Source organism: Equus przewalskii, chromosome 11 (genome assembly GCF_037783145.1).
Source record: "Equus przewalskii isolate Varuska chromosome 11, EquPr2, whole genome shotgun sequence".
In the NCBI taxonomy this organism is placed as follows: Eukaryota; Metazoa; Chordata; class Mammalia; order Perissodactyla; family Equidae; genus Equus; species Equus przewalskii.
The window spans coordinates 27,586,007-27,605,141 of NC_091841.1; the positions used below are offsets into that span (position 1 = coordinate 27,586,007).

The window sequence follows — 19,135 nt, forward strand, 5'->3', positions numbered from 1 at the left end:
GTAGTGTTCCATGGTATGGATCTGACAGTCATTAGCCACTCATCCGTTGGAGGACATCTGGGTTGTTTCCATTTTGGGGTTATTATGAAGAAATCTGCTATAAACATTCAGGTACAGGTCATTGCATGAACATTAGTATTCATAAATGCCCAGGAGTGCAATTGGTGGGTTGTATTGTAATTGCACATTTAGTTTTCAAAAAAATGGCCAAACTGTTATCAAGAGTCTCTGTACCATTTTACGTTCGCACCAGCAATGTATGAGTGATATACGCATCCTTGCCGGAATTTGATGTGGTCTGTGATCCATTTTGAGTTAATTTGTTTGTATATAAGATGTGAGCTAGGTCAAGGTTCAATTTTTTGCCTATAGATGTCCAGTTACTCCAGCACCGTTGTTGAAAGGACTGTCTTTCCTCCATCAGATTACTTTTGAACCTTTGTCCCAAATCATCGGGCATATTTGTGTGGGTCTATTTATGGGTTCTCTATTCTTTTCCATCCATCTCTGTGTCTAGCTCTCTGCTTATATCACACAATCTTGATTACCATAGCTATATAAGCCTTGAATTTTTAGAGTGATTCCTCTCACTTTATTCTTTTTCCAAAATTATCTTTAACTATACTCTTTCCTTTGCCTTTCCATATAAATTTTAGAATACTCTATAGCTATAAAATACCTTGCTGGGATTTTGATAAGAATTGCATTTGATCTATACATCAGTTTAGAAAGAATTGATGTCTTTACTATTCTATCTTACAATCCACGAACACAATAGGTCTCTCCACTTACTTAGGTATTTTATTTTTTTCGTAAGCATTTTGTAGATTTTAGCCTCGAGTTCTGTACCTCTTTTGTTAGATTTACCCCCTTGTATTTCCTTTTTGCTTTGAGTAATTCTAGATGGCATTCTATTTTTAATTTCTGTGTCCATATGTTCATTGCTAGTATATAAACAGGATTTATTTTTGTACGTTGATCTTGTATTCTGCAATCTTGTTGAACTCACATATTACTTCTAGGAGTTTTTGTGGTGTTTTTTTTTAGTAGATTCCTTGGTATTTTCCGTGTAAATAATCATGTCATCTGCAAGGCGGGATAGTTTTCTTTTCTCCTTTCCAATCTGCATGTCTTTTATTTCTTCTTCTTGCCTGATTGCAGTGGCTAGAACTTCCAGTACTCTGTGAATACGAGTGGTGAGACCTGACATCCTTGTCTGTTCCCAATCTTAGAAACATTCAGTCTTTCGCTACAAAGTATGATGTTAGCCGTAGAGTTTTCATAGATTCTCTTTATCAAGTTGAGGGAGTTTCCCTCTATTCCTATATTTTTGGTAAGTTTTTAGCATGAATGAGTGTTGAACTTTGTCAAATGCTTTTCCTGCATCAATTGATGTGATCTTGTGATTATTTTTTTCTTTAGCCTGTGTCGTGGGCTGAATTGTTCCCTTCCTCCCTCCCCCTCAAATTCATGTGTTGAAGCCTTAACCCCTAGTGTCTCAGAATGTAACTGTATTTGGAGACAGGGTCTTTAAAGAGGCAAGTAAATTAAAATGAGGTCATTAGAGCATGTCCACATGACTGAGCTCCTTGTAAGAATATAATGAGGTCAGTATGACTGGCATCCTCACGAGAAGAGAAGATCAGGACATAGACACACACAGAAGGAGGATGAGATGAAGCCACTGGGAGAAGATGACCATCTATAAACCAAGAAGAGAGTCCTCAGAAGGAACCAACTCTTCTGACACCTTGATTTCAGACTTACACCCCTAGAACTATGAGAAAGAAATTTCTGTCGTTTAACACAGCCCGTTGTGGTTCTTTGTGGTACCATGGTCTTCAGAAAACAATTCATGTTCTTTTGAGAAACATTTCTGGTTTGGTTCTTGGCCCTGGGTGAGATCCAACACCTGATGATATGATGTCAAGTGACCACACAAGCTAGGATGCTGAGTTCTGACCAATCCACCAAGCCATAGGTTGGGCATGCAAAGCCATTCTCCATCAAGTGAAAGTGCTGTGTATGAGACCAAGCTCAAGCACAGCCTGAAAGCAGAAGTAAGTTTAACGCGCAGGGGACTCATATCCTCAGCATTCCTATACTCTCCTCATCTATATCCTACACAACCTCATCCTATACAGCCTCATCTTCCACAACCCACATCCGTAGCCTGGTGGGGAGTGCTGAGCCGGGTCCACAGGTGGTTCTGCATGATATTCTGGCACCAGCTGGAAGTGGGTTGCTACAGCATTACAGCCCACGCATGGGTGTCACTGAAGGACGGCGGGAAGGGAAATCCTCCAAGTGGACAGAATTTTGAGGACTTCTCATCCACTTTGTTCCAAAGGAGAGCTGGTCTGAACTGTGGCTCTACACCAGGGCAGTGGATAACAATTTGGCTGTTGTGAGAAGTAGTATCACCTTAGTAGTTAAGAGCATGGATTTGAGACACATGCCTGAGTTCAAATCCTGGCTTTCCTACTTACTGTTCGTGTGACCATAGGCAATTTACTAAACTTTTTGCACCCCTCTTACCTCTTCTTTAAAATGGGTTAACACTGGTGCCAATCTGATAGAGTCATTGTGCTGATAATTCAATTAATAGAGGTAAAGTGTTTGGATTAGTGCCTGCAACGTAGTAAGCACTATGTAAATTTGCCTGCTATATTAGATGATGATGATGACTGATAGTCAGGATTTGGGAGAAATAGGCATGAGGATTCAAGACAAAAAGATATGGCAGAATCTCTAGTGGTTCAAATCCTTTACGATTGAAAACTTGAGTCACCCCACCAGGGAAAGAACCCCAATCAGCCATAGTGCAGGCTGAGGGCAAAAAGAATATGGAGAGATCATGAAGAAAGGTAGATGTAATTATCAACTACAGCCTTGGACCTACAGCCTTAGCAGAAATGCACATTTCTATAGGTATCTTCTTATACTTTATGCCTGCACCGCGTAGCTGAAAGTGACTGGAGAATGCACTCATCTTGCCAATTTCTCACTTCAGCTTTGCAATTACGATTCTCAAATAGGTCTTTAATGCCATGGGGCAATCATATTCCATTCCCTTGGTCCATTCATTCTCCCAAGCTCTTAGAAAATCTTCTACTCTCTCTTCAAACCTCTCTCACCTCCTCCCCCATCCTCATTCTCAGCTGATGACTCCATTTCCTACTTCCTTGAAAAAGTTGAAGCAATCAGAATTTCCACCGTCTTGGTGGAAATTTCTGCCAACTTGGTATCCACCACATATACTCATCAGCACCCGTTCTTCTTGCTCTCCTAACCATCTAAGGCCCTGTCCAAAGCCAATTCTCCTCTTGTCCTCCACATCCAATTCACTCTCACCTTCTGGAGGACTCCGGTCTAGCAAGTTTCTCCTCTCCCCTCCATCAATGTTTGTTCCCTACAGGATCCTTTCTATCAATATGTAGACCCCTGGTTAGTTCCTATCATCTTAAAAACATACAAACATTCTCCTATCTCACTTCCCTTGACAACTACCAACCGTGCCTTTGCTCATTTTTGCAGAAAAAAAAATTGTTGATACTCCTTATCTCCAATTCTTTTCTTTCTATTCCCTCTTAAATCCACACCAACCTGGCTTTCATCTTGGCTATCCATGGAATAGGCCATCCATGACCTCCAAGTCCTAAATTCTCAGTTCTCACCTTTTGACCTCATCTATTCACATTTTGAAATTGACCTGGTAGATTGCTCTCTCTTCATGGAAGTCCTTTCTTCACTTGCCTTCTAGGACACCGTCCTTTGTTCTTCCTCCTGTCTCAGTGGCATCTCCTTCTCAGTCTTTTCTTCTCCCTGATCTCTTCAGGTCTCTGGTCTTGGCACCTCTCTCTTTTCCATCACACTTGCTCCAAATTTGTGGCTTTAAATACCATTTATACACCAAAGGATCCCAAGAACTTTATTTCTAGTTCACACCTCCTTCTTGAACTTTATGTTTAGTTTCCATTTAGTTAACTTCCTCCTTGACATCTCTCCTTTGTTGTTAAAAGCAATGAAGAATTAGGGATTAATTATGTTGTAGACTTGAAGCTGATATAATTTTGTATGTCAATTGTACTTCAATTAAAACAAAAGAATTGGAGATTACTTGTTGCCACCGTATAAAGTGGCCCACCATTACAGCTCCTAACTTGTCAACAAGTCTTCTCTACTCTATTTAAAATTCCAACCCCAGATTTACCAAGCCCACAACCCTGCTCTACAATTTTCTTTTTTTATAAATTTAACATCTTCTAATTTTCTTATATATTATGTCTGTCATTTGATCTGTCTGTCTCCACCAGACTGTAAGCCTCATGAGGGGAGAGAACTTTATCCCTGTGTACGTTGATGCATCTCAAGTGTCTTGAGCAGGATCTAGCATAAATGTTTGTTGAATGAATGAATGATATTTTCTTACTTGTATACGACAAGTTTTTCTTTTCTTGAATGCCAATGGGGATCTTTCTGTAGCCATGAAATCTAAGGATGCAGCTTCACTCTATCCTTTTACGTGATTGCGCCCCTCCCCCGGGACATGCATACGTCTGCAATGTAAGAGTTCTTTATATGTAAATAAAGGCCATTTCTTATTTCAGAAAAGTGTGATTCTGTATCTTTTAATATTTTTCCTGTTGCATTTTTTTCCTGATCTCTTCATTGGGAATACCAATTATCTTATGTTGGATTTAATTTATGAATCTTCCGTCTCTATCATCTTCTCTATAATCATTTTACGTTGTTCTCTCTTATTATGTTTTGGTTCAGTAATAGCTATCTTAATTCCAGCCAATGAGCCATTGGGAAAGATCTGTAGGGGAGGGTATCTGTCATGCCCTGGGACAGAAGCAGATGGCACACTCAAACTGGGAAAACAGGATTATCTACAAAGATGTGGGTTTAGAGAAACAAGGGTCAGTCTAGCCATAGCAGAGGGCCATCGGCACCCCTCAGCCTGAACCTAGAGAGGGGGCTGCGTGGAGAGAGGTGCCTGACAAGGGCTCCAATTTTTGGTAAAGAAACACCACCAATCCATGGCAACCCAGCAGAGATAGAGCCGGGAGGTTTAAATACCCCAATCTCACTCTCCTCCTGCCTTCTATTCTCTTGCCAATGACTCCTGTTGGCCACATCACCTGGCAAAAAATGAGCAAAGAAGCCCATTGATGCCATCGTAGAGATCACCCTCCCAGGGTATGGAGCAAGCTGGAGAATTGTCGAGTGCATCTGGAGGTGGAAATGGAAAATATTTAGTACCAGAGATTCTTGGGGAAAACTTCCCTCCCTTCTTAGAAAGAGATCCAGGAATAGAAAGATCTGCTCTCTCTTTCTCCTCTGGATCTTGTTCTATCCAGATACAATGCTTGGAACCACTGAAGTCAACTTCTCCCATTCAAAGGATGAATCTCACACTGAGCCCAACAGAACAGAGAGATGGGATGATCCTGGATCCTTGAGATCCTCGGAACTCTAAACCCTTTCTGGATTTCCCCATTTGTGAGATAATATATTTAATTATTTTTAAGCTACTTGAGTTGGCTTTCTTTTACTTGCAGCTGAATGCATGATACATGGATGATGGCAAGCTGCCTGGAGTTGCATTCTAGCTACTAATGAATAAAGTTCTATGGATTCAAAAATTTCTATTTATGGGTGATGTCTGTGAAACCTAATAATAAAAATTCAGAACATGTTTAAAATACATTGGTAAACATCAATGCTAGGAATGTGATATAGAATAATGATACTATTATAAATCAAGGTTTGAGCAGGCATAATTCACTGTCAACATACTCGGCTGTCATACGGAAACTCATGGGGCCTCTGGTAGGCTAATTGCACTCATGGCCCCAATTATTGGCCTCTCTGTATCCATACCATTTGCCCTGTAACTTTGTAGTCTCCTCCCACTCTGACACTGGGTTGAACTTGTGGCTGCCTTGGCCAAATAGAACATGGCACTATCCCATACCTTGGACTCAAAAGGCCTTGTATGCCACCTCTCTCTAGGAACCCTACCACCTCCACATGGACAAGCCCAGGCTAGGCTGCTGGAGGATGAGAGACCACATGGAAGAGAGTCCAACTGTCCCTTTTGAGACTATGCTAGACCAGTCTACAGCCAGCTGATCCTCAAACATGTGAGAGATCCCAGTCAAGATCAGAAGAGTTACCTGTCCAACTCACAGCTGACCACAAAGCACTAACTGAACACATCCCAAACCAGAAGAGCTGTCCAGCTTATCCATAGACTTGTGTACAATAGTAAATGTGTAGTGTTTTAAACTACTCTGTTTTGGGGTTGTGTGTTGTAAAGCAATAACTAACTGGTACGTAACCTCAAGGATTAAACAAATCTGAATGCGTGCAATGCCACAAAGATTGGCCCCACTGACTGCAGGACTACTGTGGAAAAATTTATCTTTAGTGAGTGACCTACCTGCACCACAAGGAGTATGTTTGGTTTATAAGAATTTACTAGATATCGCTCCAATTGAAGATGCTCATAAGACAGTTCTTGGCCCTGCCTGGTGGAAATCAGAACTGAACAGCCACGGAAACCACAGCTGAGAGTTCACATCCCTGTGCCCATCCCCCACTGCTGTGACGCTAAAACCTTGGGTAGGGGACACACACCTGGGAGCCAATCGGGGAAAGATGTGGGATGGGTGGGAAATTACATACGGACAATTATAACCCAATGGTGGAATGGTTAGTGGATAGAGAATTTACCAACTGATCCCAAACTGTCCCACACCTTTAGACTTCCTGGAGCTGTTGGCTGGTCCAGAGAACATTCATGTCAGGAGGCAGAGAGCGTCTATGTGGGCAACTGTAAACACATCTTGTAAGAGAAACTTTGGGGTCAGAAAGAGGGGACACCCCAATATTAGTCAGCAACTGGAGGAAACTGTAAGAAGCATTTAGGAGAAGGTGCTTGGGGACACATCTAAGGAAGTCTAGATAAAGGTCACTTCTGGAGGATTTCTCCAGCCCTTTCAGGATTGCCATAATGTCAGCAAATCCTCTTAATGAGCTCATGGAAAAACAGCAGAGCCATCCAGAATGAAGGAAAGATGTTGAATGAGCTGGTGCCCTTGAATGGGACAAGATGGCCAATCAACAGGGCTTGGAAGTCCAGGATCTGGTAAGTAGAGTTACTGTCACCCACATGAGGACAACACGCCTTGTAGCTGATGGTTCATTGTAAATTCCTGAAAAACCTAAACCACGCTGGCAGCAGTACCTTTAACTGGAGGTTTAGAAATTGTGACCACCACACCCTTGGATTTCTTTTAATGGTTTACCCTCAAACTCTTGGCATCCCCAACGTGTTTGGCTAAGAATAATGTGGAAGACAGCAGCAGAGGCAGAGGCACAGGTTTGAATCTCCACGAATCTCCACTTAAAGACAGAGCAACTAGAGAACAAAACCAGATCACATGGTCAAAGTTTACAACAAAACTAGATGACAGGGCACACCCATGAGCCCCAAAATACAAGCCAGTAAGAACAAACTTCCAACAGCCCCCCAGAGCCTTGCATGGAGTCAGCATCTCTGCAGGGAAACAGGAAAGCAACAGACCAGAGAAGAATTACTCAGTGGAAAATAGGGCAGGTCAACGTAAGAGCAGCAAGCTGAAACCAGGAAGTGTTGTCTCACCCCAATAGTATATAAGTGTGAGGGGTCCAGCATAAGCAGGATGACCACAGTAGAAGGCAACACCGCCAAAATGGGAAGCACAGCATATGCCATACATATGGAGAGAAACGAGAGCGTCTGGCTCCTGTGAACCCTGAAGACGGGGGAGAGTCCCTGCTCCTCTCTTAACCTCGGGCTGCTCCATTTGCTAATGGACGACTGGCCCTGGATGAGCTGGCTCCGCAGTCCCTCTTACTAGGGGGTAAGGTCTTAGAAGGGTGTGCTGGACTCCTCGTTACCCAGCCACCTCATGCTAAAAGTCCCTAGACCAGGGGCCTAGAGACCTGGGCTCTATCCATGGCTGCTGAAACTTCTGGTGAAACATTTCACTTCTCTGAGTCTCAGTTTCCTTATCTGTAAAATGGGAATAATTTTAATGGGTGCCATCCTACTTATCTCAAGAGACTATGAAATGGATCAAAAAACACCATGGGTTTTGGAAGTGAGGGGGTGACAAGTGCTTTTCACGCAGTCACGAGTTCAGGTGGCAGTTCTCCCCCTTACAGTTACAGGCAAGCTGCAACTTCTCTCTGCCTGTTTTTCTCATCTGCAAAATGGTAGCAATAATAATAATAACAACAACAATAATAATAATCTTCATTGCAGGGTTGCTGTGAGAATGAAATGAAGTGATATGAGGAAAGCGCTTAGCAGGGTCCGACACATCGGGAGCACTCATTAAACGTTAACTACTGGTTATAATGATGCCCTTGTTAATTAGGGTCCTAATGTGAAGACTGAGATTTTTTATGCTCTTCCTTCTCGCAATCGCCAGAGGGCGACATAGACGGCGGGATCCCAGCCACAAGCACGCCTGACGCAGCGCCATCATCGGCCACGCGGCGGCGCTGGGCCACATGATGTCTGATTTTCCGCAGAGTTTGGGGAGCGGAGAAAGCTGACCGAGCGAGAGGGGAGACGGGGTAAGGGGAACCCTGGGAGCTGAGGAGCCCTAAACCAAAGGGTCGGGGATCCCTGGAGAGCGTAGCTTCTGCGTTCTTGGGATACGGTAGGATCAGCTGGGAATGAATGGGTCTTGGAGGCTTTTTGAATATGAGGGCGCCCCCTTCCTCCGAGCTCTGGGTCTGCATTCCCTTCCTCTGGGCGGCCTCGGGGCCCGGACGCCTGAAAGAGAGAACGCACATCTCTGCGCGCTCCTCCTCTTCTTGCTGTAGCTCATTCATCAGCGGCCGCGGCACGCCGTTGCCATGGAGATCTGATGCAGGCTGGGAGGGGGGGTCGGGGTGGGGAGGCCCCGGGTGACGTCTGCACTGCTCGCAGCGCGTCTCCCGCGGCCTCCCAGTTCTTGCCTATTTTGGAAGAGAGCCGCAGCCCTTCTGCTGATGCGCGCGCGCTGGCGCCTTTTAAAGGCAACCGGCGGAGTGGCGGCTCCGCCAGAGCCCGGGAGCTGCCCCCGCCCCCGGGCCGCGAGCCCCATACGTGGCCTGGACCCGGGAGGCCCCGTCGCCGCACCCTAGGACCCCCTATCTTAGCGCCCTCCACCCACTTTGGGGAAATTTCAACCATGGAGAAAGGAGGTTTGCCCTTGTCCCTCCCCCGACCCCCCGCCCCGACAGGGGAGACTCTTCTGCCATAGGAACCTTGGAAGGGAACAAGATGCCAGGCCTAGCACGTTTGACCCTCTCTGGACAAGGCCACAGGGCGAAAACAGCAGGTGAGGACTTCACTGCCCGCGGGGCCACCCTGGGTCTCTGGAGACCCGCACCGCCTCCAACCTCCTACCTTAGCCTTTTTCTGGGTGGGCTCAGCCTGAGGTCAGGTTAGGATCTTAGTTGGAAGGCTCCTTAGCAGTTTCTCCAACCCTCTCGCTAAACTGAAAGGAAAACTGAGGCCCAGAGAAGAGTAGTGACTTGACCAGGGTCACATGACATGTTCCTGGAGAGCGTGGGCCAGAGCCCAAGGATGCTGACTTCCTAGCCAGAGGTCAGTCCCTTGTTCCTTAACGTTGAGAATAGCTGGCACAGCGTGGCAGGCCGTGGTCCCTGACTTGCACCCGGGAGAGGGAACAGACAGCTCCTCTTCCCACCGTGGCACCAGCTGCTGCTTCGTCCCCAGCGGAGTCCAGACCTGGGTGGGCTCTCCTGGATTGACGATCACTCTGGACAACCTTCTGGATCCCAGACTCCACAACCAACCAACCAGGTTGCTGCTTGCAGACGTCTGCTTCCATCGAAGGCTTCCTGCAGCCCACCAGCTCTCTGGAACTTTCTGGAACCAAACCTTTTCCAGACTGCTTACAAACGCCAGTCCTTCTGGGTGGAGGTTTGGCTGCAGGCTCTGGCAGGGCTCCCCAGAGCCATGTGGACCCAGCGCTTTGGACTCCCCTGCCCAATCCTGATGGCGCCAGCACTCCCCATGCAGCATTTTCAGGGGTGTTTGACCAAGGTGCACTGAGGACAGCCGTGAAGTACTTGACCATGCCCAAGGAGCTGCGTAGGTTCCAGACATCTCTGGACCCCTGCTCTAGATCAGGGCTGGGGACAAGAGGTGGATCCGATCCAGCCCAGCTGTGGGCACCAAGTCTGGCAAAGGAGAGAGGTTCGTGCTCTGGAGCAGTTAGTCCTAGAGCTGTGAACGGCTTTTCCCAGGGGCATCCATTGCCAGGGCCAAGACTTCAATGCACAGGAGGGGAAACTGAGGCTTCCCCCCAAGAGACATTATTTGCCAAGGTTACACAGCAAGTCAATGCGTTGTTGAAACTAGGACTCAGAACCCTGCCTCCTGGCCCACTCTCTCTGCACCTTGATCCCAGAGGCCAGCCTTTGAGAAGTGCACAAGGTCACTGCACTGTGGTCCAGGGGCCTGATTCAGGGTCCACCTCCACTAAACGCTGGCTGTGTCGCTGGGGCCACTCTACTCTCTGCGCCAGGCCACAGTCACTCCAGGCGGATGATCTCTGAGAGCCCCCCCACCCGTTCCAACTGTGAGTCTAGGATTCTCTGAAATGGGGTATTTTGCCAGACTGTGGAATCTCTCCGTGGCTGTATGTGGGACACTTCTGGGGGTGTTTTCTTTCTCCCACCAGACTGAAGCTAAGGAATACTGGAGGCAGTGGTTGCTTCAGCCACAGGCTGTGCAGACTACTCTGAGGATGCCCGGGGCGGGGGTAGGGGGGGAGGGGGTCTGTTTTACACACCTGGGAACCCATCAGAGTCCTCCAATGGTGAGTCTCCCAGTGCACTTAGCACAGACCTGTGAGAAGGCCCCTGATGGGTTGGGTTTAAAGAAGGAAAACCACAGTCAGTACCAGTACTTGCTTCCCCTGTGTCTGCACAGACCAGATCTCCAGGGCCCAAGGTGGCTCTGCTTCTCCAGAACAGAGGACTTGGTCCTCTGGGAGACTTCAGGCCCACTCAGACCTTAGCAGCCGGCACATGGCTCATCCTCACCTGAAACTGGGTCTCAGGGTGGCAGCATTCAACTTCCAAAGCCTGAGAGGCACTGGCCAGGCAGGACATGGGCCCAGAGATGCTCTGAGTGCCAGAGATTGGCGGGCCTTTCCAGGCCAAGCGGTCCAAAATCACTGCCACTGCCATTTTGCAAAGAGGGAAACTGAGACCCAGAGGGGAAGGGGCTTGCATAACACCCCAGTAGGCTGGTGGCAGAGCTAGGACCAGAACCCACGTCTCCTGACCCTCCTGGCCAGGACTCTTTCCCCTGCATCAAACATAACCCACTGACATCTAGACTGAGTCCGCCTCCAGTTCCTCCCGAACCTTCAGATCCTTGACAGAAGGCTCCTGCAGCCCATCCCACGTCTACACTGGGTGCTTCAGGAGCTTTCCCTTCAACTGGTTTGTCCTTTCTCCTAAAGCTCCCTGATGTCCCATCCCCATCCACCCAGGGCTTATCTTTTCCTGGTTCCAGAAGCTGCTCCATCAGTAGGCCATAACTGCTGCTACCCGCTTCTTGCCATGAACCCACTCCCTGAGCCCCGGTGTTCCACGGGTGGGGGTCACTGTTCCCTCTGCTCTTGGGGGTCTCTTGGTTCCTCCTAGGGCTTCCTTCCTGTGACTGGCCCACTCCCAGGCCTGCTGCTTTCCCGTGATCACCCCAGCCCTGAACCCCATCAATCTCTCCTGGGATCCCATGGACCATTCTCTCTGCTGGGTCCAGGGCCAGAGGGAATAATCTCAGCCTGGACATCATGGGGTTGCTGGGGTTTGAATGAGTGAATGCACATGTTTGGTGTATAAGGGGCAGGGAAAGTGTGCTTCTGTAAACTCGCATGTTACCAGGTGTATTCAGGTGATCACAAGGACACGCTTGAACCTGGAGCCTATGGTGGCCTAGGCACCTGTGGGTAGCAGGGGTCAAGAGGGCCAGGAGACTTTTGAGTAATGAGGAGTGACAGGAACCATGAGGGACTTAAGCAGGGGAAGGACACAGGCGGGTTGGCTTCTAGAAAAATGGCAAGGGAGCTTAGTCGCTGAGCACTGGAAGGGCGCACTGGGCTTCCATCTGGATTTGCTGAGCAGCGTGGGAGCCAGCTGATGCCCAGGGATGGAGTGCACTGGGACCCAGGCCGGAGACTTCAGAATAACTTTGTGTGCATCCCTCAACCTCTGCAGGCCCCCAGCTGTCTACTTTGTCCTTCTCTTTGAACCTGCTGCCGCCCCCAGTCTGGCCCACCCATCTGGTGCTCTCAGACCAAGCTGAGCCAAGGCTACAAAAACCAGTGGGTGCCCGGGCCGTGTTTCCACACTGACAGTGACAGGGCGTGTGCTGCCTCCCGAGCCAGCCCAGGCCGTCTTCAGAGACTTGTTCAAAATTAAATTTTTCATACAGTTAAAATAATGATGACTAACATTCCGTCACTCAGCATCGATTGTGGTCCTTTCGTGTGCCAGGCGTTGTTCCAAGTGCTTAGGGATTTAGCTCATTTCATTTTCTCATCAATCCTTTGATGTAGGTGCTTTTATTCTCCTCACATCCCTATTTAACAGGTAGATAAACTGAGGCACGAAAGATGAGTCAGTTGCCCAATGTGGAGGAGCCAGAGCTCCCCCTGGGCGTCTCACTCCGGAGCTTCCCTTCTGACCTCCGCCCTCTACTGCCTCTCTGAGCCTCAACCTTCCTCCCACCCGCCTTCTCCTCATGGACCCTCTGCTCAAGGCTAAGCCACTTCATCTCAGCCCTGCCCGTAGCACAGGAGCCAAACCTCCTGGTCGAGGTGGGGGCTCGGCACCCTTAGTGGTATCTGTCCCCTCCACCTTTTCTCTGGACATCAGTCGTCAATATGGCCTCAGGCCGTAGCGGCATCTTTGGTGGCTACCTGTCCCTGTATCGAGTCTCATTTATGAATCACTCTTCTGTCCACCCTACCCGACCTACCCACCCAGCACAGCCTAGCCCGGTCAACCAGTCACTTGACACCCGGCAGCTCAACTCAATGACACCTCCTCTGAGAGGCCATCCAGGACTCCCTGGGCTCTGTCATCCCTCATTTTGCTCTCCTCAAACACCCTGTATAGCTTCTTCACAGCAGCCATCCCACTTAAGTGGCTTGATGGAGTTCCCACTTTCTCACCAGCCTGGATGCTCCATGAGGTTAAGACCAGGCCTGTGTTTCCAAACCATTGCATCGCCAGTGCCTAGCAGAGAGCTGGACAGACTCAGCCCTCAGCTGTGTCCATGTGAATGAATTACATACCTTAGGCCGTGCTCTGGGCCAGGCCCTATGCTGGATGCTGAAGATACGGGGACCAGATATAGATGCTAGTGGGGGAGACAGACAAAGATGCAGTGACAATGCAGGATGGGAAGTTCACAGATGAGGAAACACAAGGGGCCATGGGAGGCACTGGGGAGAGGCCCTGGGCCCAACTGGAGGACCAGCAGGGCAAGGAGGAGTTCACCAGCTGGAGAGTGGTGGTGGAGAGGATTCTGAAACTGGGCTGAACTAAAAAATGAATGGTGGAGGGTCTGTCTCCTCCTCCAGACCTCTAGCTCCTTGAGGGCAGGGCCAGTGTCCTGCACTCCTCTCTCCCCAATGGTGCTTAGAGGAGTAAGGAGTCCCTGCTCTGCATTCAAAGAGTGTTTTCAGTTGATTGATTTTCCTTCCCTCCTTGGAATATGGCTGGTCTGACACGCTCCTCACTGCATCACTTGTGCCCTCTTCTCTCAGCCCTGGTCCAGAAAAGCTTCATCTTTTCCCACCTGGGCTACACTCTCCCCCTCCCGCCCCTTCCGTGGTCCCATGTCCCTCACCTTCCCTGCTCAGCCCACTCACCTGGCTCTGACCGTCTCGATGCGTGGGTGCCAGCGTGTACCCTCTTCACATGAGATTTGTTGATTTCATAACCATAAATAGATAAAATGTTCTGAATACTTCCCTGTGCAAGTAGAATTGGGGGAGTGATAACATAATGAAAAGACCTCAGGAGAAAGAAAACAGCCTGCTAGGATGCAGCTGAAGACAAGACAGCCATTGCACAAGTCAGATCTACATGAGGATTATATTTTCACTGCCCAGACTGGTGAAACCCAGACCCAGGACTGGGGAGGAGATGGGAATATGTTAGAAAGTTGTTACATGTTCCAAACTCATAAATTCAAAAGAACAATGTAGTAAAAAATAGAAAGAAGTGGAAATGAGCAAACCTGGGTTCTAATTCTGGATTTATCTCATTCTAGCTGTGTGACTCTGGGCAAGTTTCTAAACCTCTCTGAGAAGGTGTATAGAGATTCTTCCCCTGGGTTAGGTTGGAGGCTCTAGGGCACATGAGACCCCTCAATACCATCATTTCACTCCCACCAGGACATTTTATCTTCCTGAAAAAACCTTAAGCACCAACTATGAGACATCTCCCTCCCCAAAATGCAGCCCTGAGGCAGGGGTTGGGATAGGGATGGAATGGGGTACCCCGATTCTTCATTGCCAATTCAAACTCATGTTGCCATGGGAACAGGATGTGGAGCATCACTCCTGCATGGGGGGGGGGGCGCTACATCTGCACAGTTATAAAGAGGCTAAAAGCTAGTAAGGAGCCTAGCCCATAGGGCTTACCAATCTCTGCCCTTAAGGAATGCAGAGACACTACTGTTCTGTGGCATTTAGAAGAGTAAAGGGAGATGAAAGGACAGCTTGGTATGTCCCGGGCCCAGAGAGCTCCTGGATGAGAAGGGAGAGACTGACAGAGATATTCCTAGTATGAACTCATCCTATACTCTAAAAGATGAAAAACTTTTTCTTTAAAGAGCCAGTTAGTAAATATTTCAGCCTTTCCAGGCCTTACGGTTTCTGCTGCGTCTGCTCAACTCTGCCATTGTAGGGTGAACACAGCCATAGACAATATGTTAACAAATGGATGTGGCTGTGCGCCAATAAAACTTTATTTACAAAACACTCAGTGGGCCAGATTTGGCAAGCAGGCCAGAGTTTGCAGACCCTTGCTTTACCCCACGGTGCAAGAGAAGGAGGTCGGGGGCAGGTGCTAGGCTTAAAATCAAGCATGGCCAATGACTTGCTGTGACTTTGAGTAGGTTATTGTCTGTCTCTGAACCTCAATTTCACCATCTATCAAATTAGCATAATAGTATCAGTCAGATTTGTCATGAGAATAGGTTTAACAGATCAGAGCAAATCTGAAGTCTTCATTCCTCTGTTCCATCACTTCAAGCAGAGCTATCCCCCATCCCCAGGCCATGCCCTTGTCAGCTGAGGGTGGCGGCAGCCTGCTGGAAGGGGGAGGTATTTCTCTCTAGAGTCAGATTCTTGGTCTGGCTTTCCAAACTCCAGCCCCAAGTGACGCTGTTTCTGTAGCAAGCCAAGCCCAGGAGTAAACAAGGAATGCCTTCCTCTCCACCATCCAGTCATTTGGCAGGAGGCTATAGTTCACTTGAGAAAGTGGTGTGGTTGCAGTGGCTGGTGGCCAGGCTTCAGAGGAGGCCTTTGAAACTCAGGCTGGGGCTAGTGTTAGGAAAGGTGAGCTTCAATGCTCCCCTAGATCACCTACCTGTGGCCCCAGCTTCCCTGAGGTGCAAGTCAAGTAGCCACACCTGTGATCTGGTGGTGACTCATAGCACTACCATTGCATTAATGGATCTTTCTTGAGCCATTTGTCCACCTGTCTGGTCTGACCACCACTGAGAGCTTGCATCCTTTGGCATCTCATCATCTCCTCTGAAGACCCATCAAGTGACATGCATTCTCTCTCTCTCCTTTTCCTCCCTCTTTCTCCTTCTCATAGACACATTTGTCCAGCCCAAGGCAGGATACACTTTGACAGTCCTCTGTCAAGATCTTTGCCCCAAGTCTCCGGAAAACAGCCCTAACCGGGAGTCTCCATGCTGTTCTAAAGAAACAGACTCCCCATTCACACTCCAGCTCCCTCCCAGGAAGTTATCCTCTCCGAAATCTCTGGAAAAGATACACCTCTTTTTCTCTGATAGAGGTTGATGGGTGATGTCCCTCCGGGTCCCTAATAAAGCTATGCAGACAGGGGCAAGAGATCTTACGGCCTGTTCTTGCTATAAAAAGCCCTTTTTCGGAAAAAATAATAAAGAAAGAAATCAGCCAATCCCTCCTCGATGCCATCACCTCTTCTTGGTGATTTTTCGGGGAAGGAGTGGGCGGGTTGCCATGGCAACAGATGCGAGCTCGTCTCAGTAAAGAAGGGACCTTGATATTTTTTTCTCTCTCTCATTCTCTCTCTCAGTTGTGTGTGTATATATGTGTGTGTGCACTGCGCATGCCTGTGCCCACACCAGGAATTTTTTTTTTAGAACTAAAGAAAGCCCTTCTCTTCCCTCAACTCCCCAAATATGGAGCTATGAGAAACCACTTACTCCTGCAGGCCAGGGAAGATTCAGGATGGTTCAAGAGAAAACAGAGAGGTCATACGGGGCTCCCGTCCTCCATCTTTTTACTAGAGATTGCATGCAACAGAGGCCTTAACAAATGGTTGGGGGCAAAGGGCTGGAAAGAAGGGAAGATGCTGGGTGGAGAGAGGTGAATATTGGATGGGTGGTGCAAGAACCCAACAAGTGACATCAGAGAGGGCAACAGAAGGTGCATTGAGGCTGGGGATGCATGTAAATCCACGTACACTGTCATATGCTGAGAGAGAAAGGCACAGAGCAGGCTCAGATGTGGACATGAACACACATGGACAGGGAGGCACCCAGAAAGCTGCAAACATATAAATACAGACAGGCATGAACATAGAACTACACACAATGCAGAAAGCATAGACATTTTTTGTAAAGACAGGTATAGATGCAGGCATAGGTGAATGCATAGATATACTGGGATACAGACAAACAGCTACAAAGACACACGTAGCTAGACACACAGAAACATACAAGTACAGTCATCGTCAAATGGACAGACACACACACAGGCACATCCTCAGTCTGGCTCCCTTCCTTCAGTTGCCTAAGCATACTCAAACAGCAGTGCATAGCTGGAAATACTGCAGGCTCATTCAGTGGATTTGACTGGGTGGCTCCTCCTCCCCCTATTCCTTCTACATACTCACCCCAAAGCCCCCCTCTCTAGTCACTCCCTTGTCCACTTTCCTGTAGTCGATGGGCTCTGATACCTCCCCCATCTCAGGCTTCCAATTCTTAGCCTGTTCTGCTGCTGCTTGCTGCTTAGGGGGGGAGAGTGGGGTGACTCAGCCAGGCCAGGATGACTCATACTGCCAGTATTTTTAGCAGCGGCCTGGAGCTCTCTAGCGTGCCAGCCGCCCCCCTCCTCCTGCTTGCTATTTTGGAACCATCACTGGTGATATAAATAGTTCCTCTCCCACGGCCTGAAGCTGTTGCCAAGCTATTTTCGGTTCTGCACAGTTAAAAATAGCTTCACGGAGGTGGGAGGCAAGAGGAGTGGGAGTTGGCCTAGGGAGAGGAGACATTGGGGCATACAGAGCTTCTCAACTTGAATGAAAGTGGGCGAACTGGGATGAGCTCTTCTCTACCCCCTCCCTTGTCCCTTTCTAGACCTTTCTTCCCTTCCAGAGTGCCTTCCCTTCAGTCCATTCTCCTGGAAAAATCCAAGGGCTCTTCCCCCGGCTTCCTTCACTCCTAGAGCTCAGAAATCTTGGCCCCCTGAAACCTCTGCCCATATTAATACTCAGAAAAGAAGGGAAGAATCAACTGAGGCCTCACTCTGAGGTCTGTGTGGACTCAACCTCTGCTTTGATGTCCCAGGCAGACCATGGCCAACACAACTTTCCTGGAGATTATTTCAGAACCATGGACAGCAGTCAGCGACACATTCTTTCACTGTGGATCTGCTCGGCTTGCTGGAGTTCAGCTGGACCCAACCCATAGACACATCTTCTCATGGAGAAGGACGCTAATAATGTCTCCCAGCCAGGGCTAAAGGACCAGTGGGTGAATAAAAAAAGAACACTGTCCTGGATTTTCATACAACAAGGGGGTGCAAAGATCAAGGGCTTGTCCAAATAGAAGCTGGAAGGAGGGTGGGTGGGTACATCAGGGATCAGATAGAGATGAAAGTGGAACAGGGACGTGCTTCCTGGAGAAACAATTTTTCTGTCATCCAGGTAAATATGGTTAGAGATAATGGCACACGCATGCACACACACACACACCCGTTCCCTCCATCTCCCTCATTCCTCATTAATACAGGATGGTTGATGGGGATGACCCCAATCAAAATAACCCAAAATGGCACAAGAGACCAGGATCGAGCTGCCAGGCCCCCTCTTTTTGCTTCTTGGTGTCAAATTTTATCTCCATCCTTCCTATGTGACTTTCTACAATCAGGTCAATCCTTCTCCCCCAATTTTTTAAGTGGCCACATTTCCAACCCCTCTAGTGATTTCACACAGACCCCTACTCCACCAAATGAGATTTCACATAAAATGTCCCCTAGCCCATTTCCTTCTCCTTTTATGGGATCCTGGGGGAAAGAAAGGCACGTCTCAGCCCCTGTAGACGGCAATCATTTGTGCTGAAAAGAAAAAAAAAAAAGAGAGAGAGAGAGAGCCAGGGCAAAGGCGACATGATGTGGAGACAAAACTGACAAATAAAGGAAGAGAGATTTGAGAGAGCAGAAGGGGAATGTTTGGGGGGCGGGGGGTAGAAGGAGCACAAAGCTGAGACAGACCATCAAGCAGGCAATAAGATAAAGAAACTAGTTGGGTGTGTGTGTGTGCATGAAGAGTTGAATGTGGAGAGACAGGGAGAGGAGTCCTAGCCCAGAGATGGGAAGGGGTTTAGAGGGGTTGCTGGAGGACAGCTTGATGGAGTTAAGGCGTCCCTGCCAGGTGCAGGGATCTCGGAAGGTCCAGCATGGCCCCCTCGCTTCTCTGCCGCTTCCTCATTTTCCCTGCTGGAGGCGGGGGGAGCCCTCCGGAGTGTTGCGGAGGCAGCCCGGCCCCGCCCGCTGCCACCGCGGCTGCCGCCGGAGGATTCCTGTCCTAATAT

The 19,135-nt window shown here is 48.3% G+C and overlaps 2 long non-coding RNA genes across 3 annotated transcripts in view; one reads left to right on the top strand and one right to left on the bottom strand.

The window, feature by feature from the left end:
- Positions 1-9,555, bottom strand: part of LOC139074518 (uncharacterized) — a 23,746-nt gene extending 14,191 nt beyond the window's left edge. Inside the window, exon 1 of one of the 2 annotated variants that reach the window (XR_011524184.1) lies at positions 9,458-9,545. This is a non-coding gene — a long non-coding RNA (uncharacterized lncRNA). Of the gene's footprint in view, positions 1-9,457 lie in introns of both variants that reach the window. The other variant, XR_011524183.1, reaches the window with a different exon arrangement.
- Positions 9,108-18,705, top strand: LOC139074519 (uncharacterized). The gene is made up of 2 exons (XR_011524185.1): positions 9,108-10,658; positions 17,891-18,705. It is a non-coding gene; the product is annotated as an uncharacterized lncRNA (long non-coding RNA).
- The last annotated feature ends 430 nt before the right edge of the window (positions 18,706-19,135 follow it).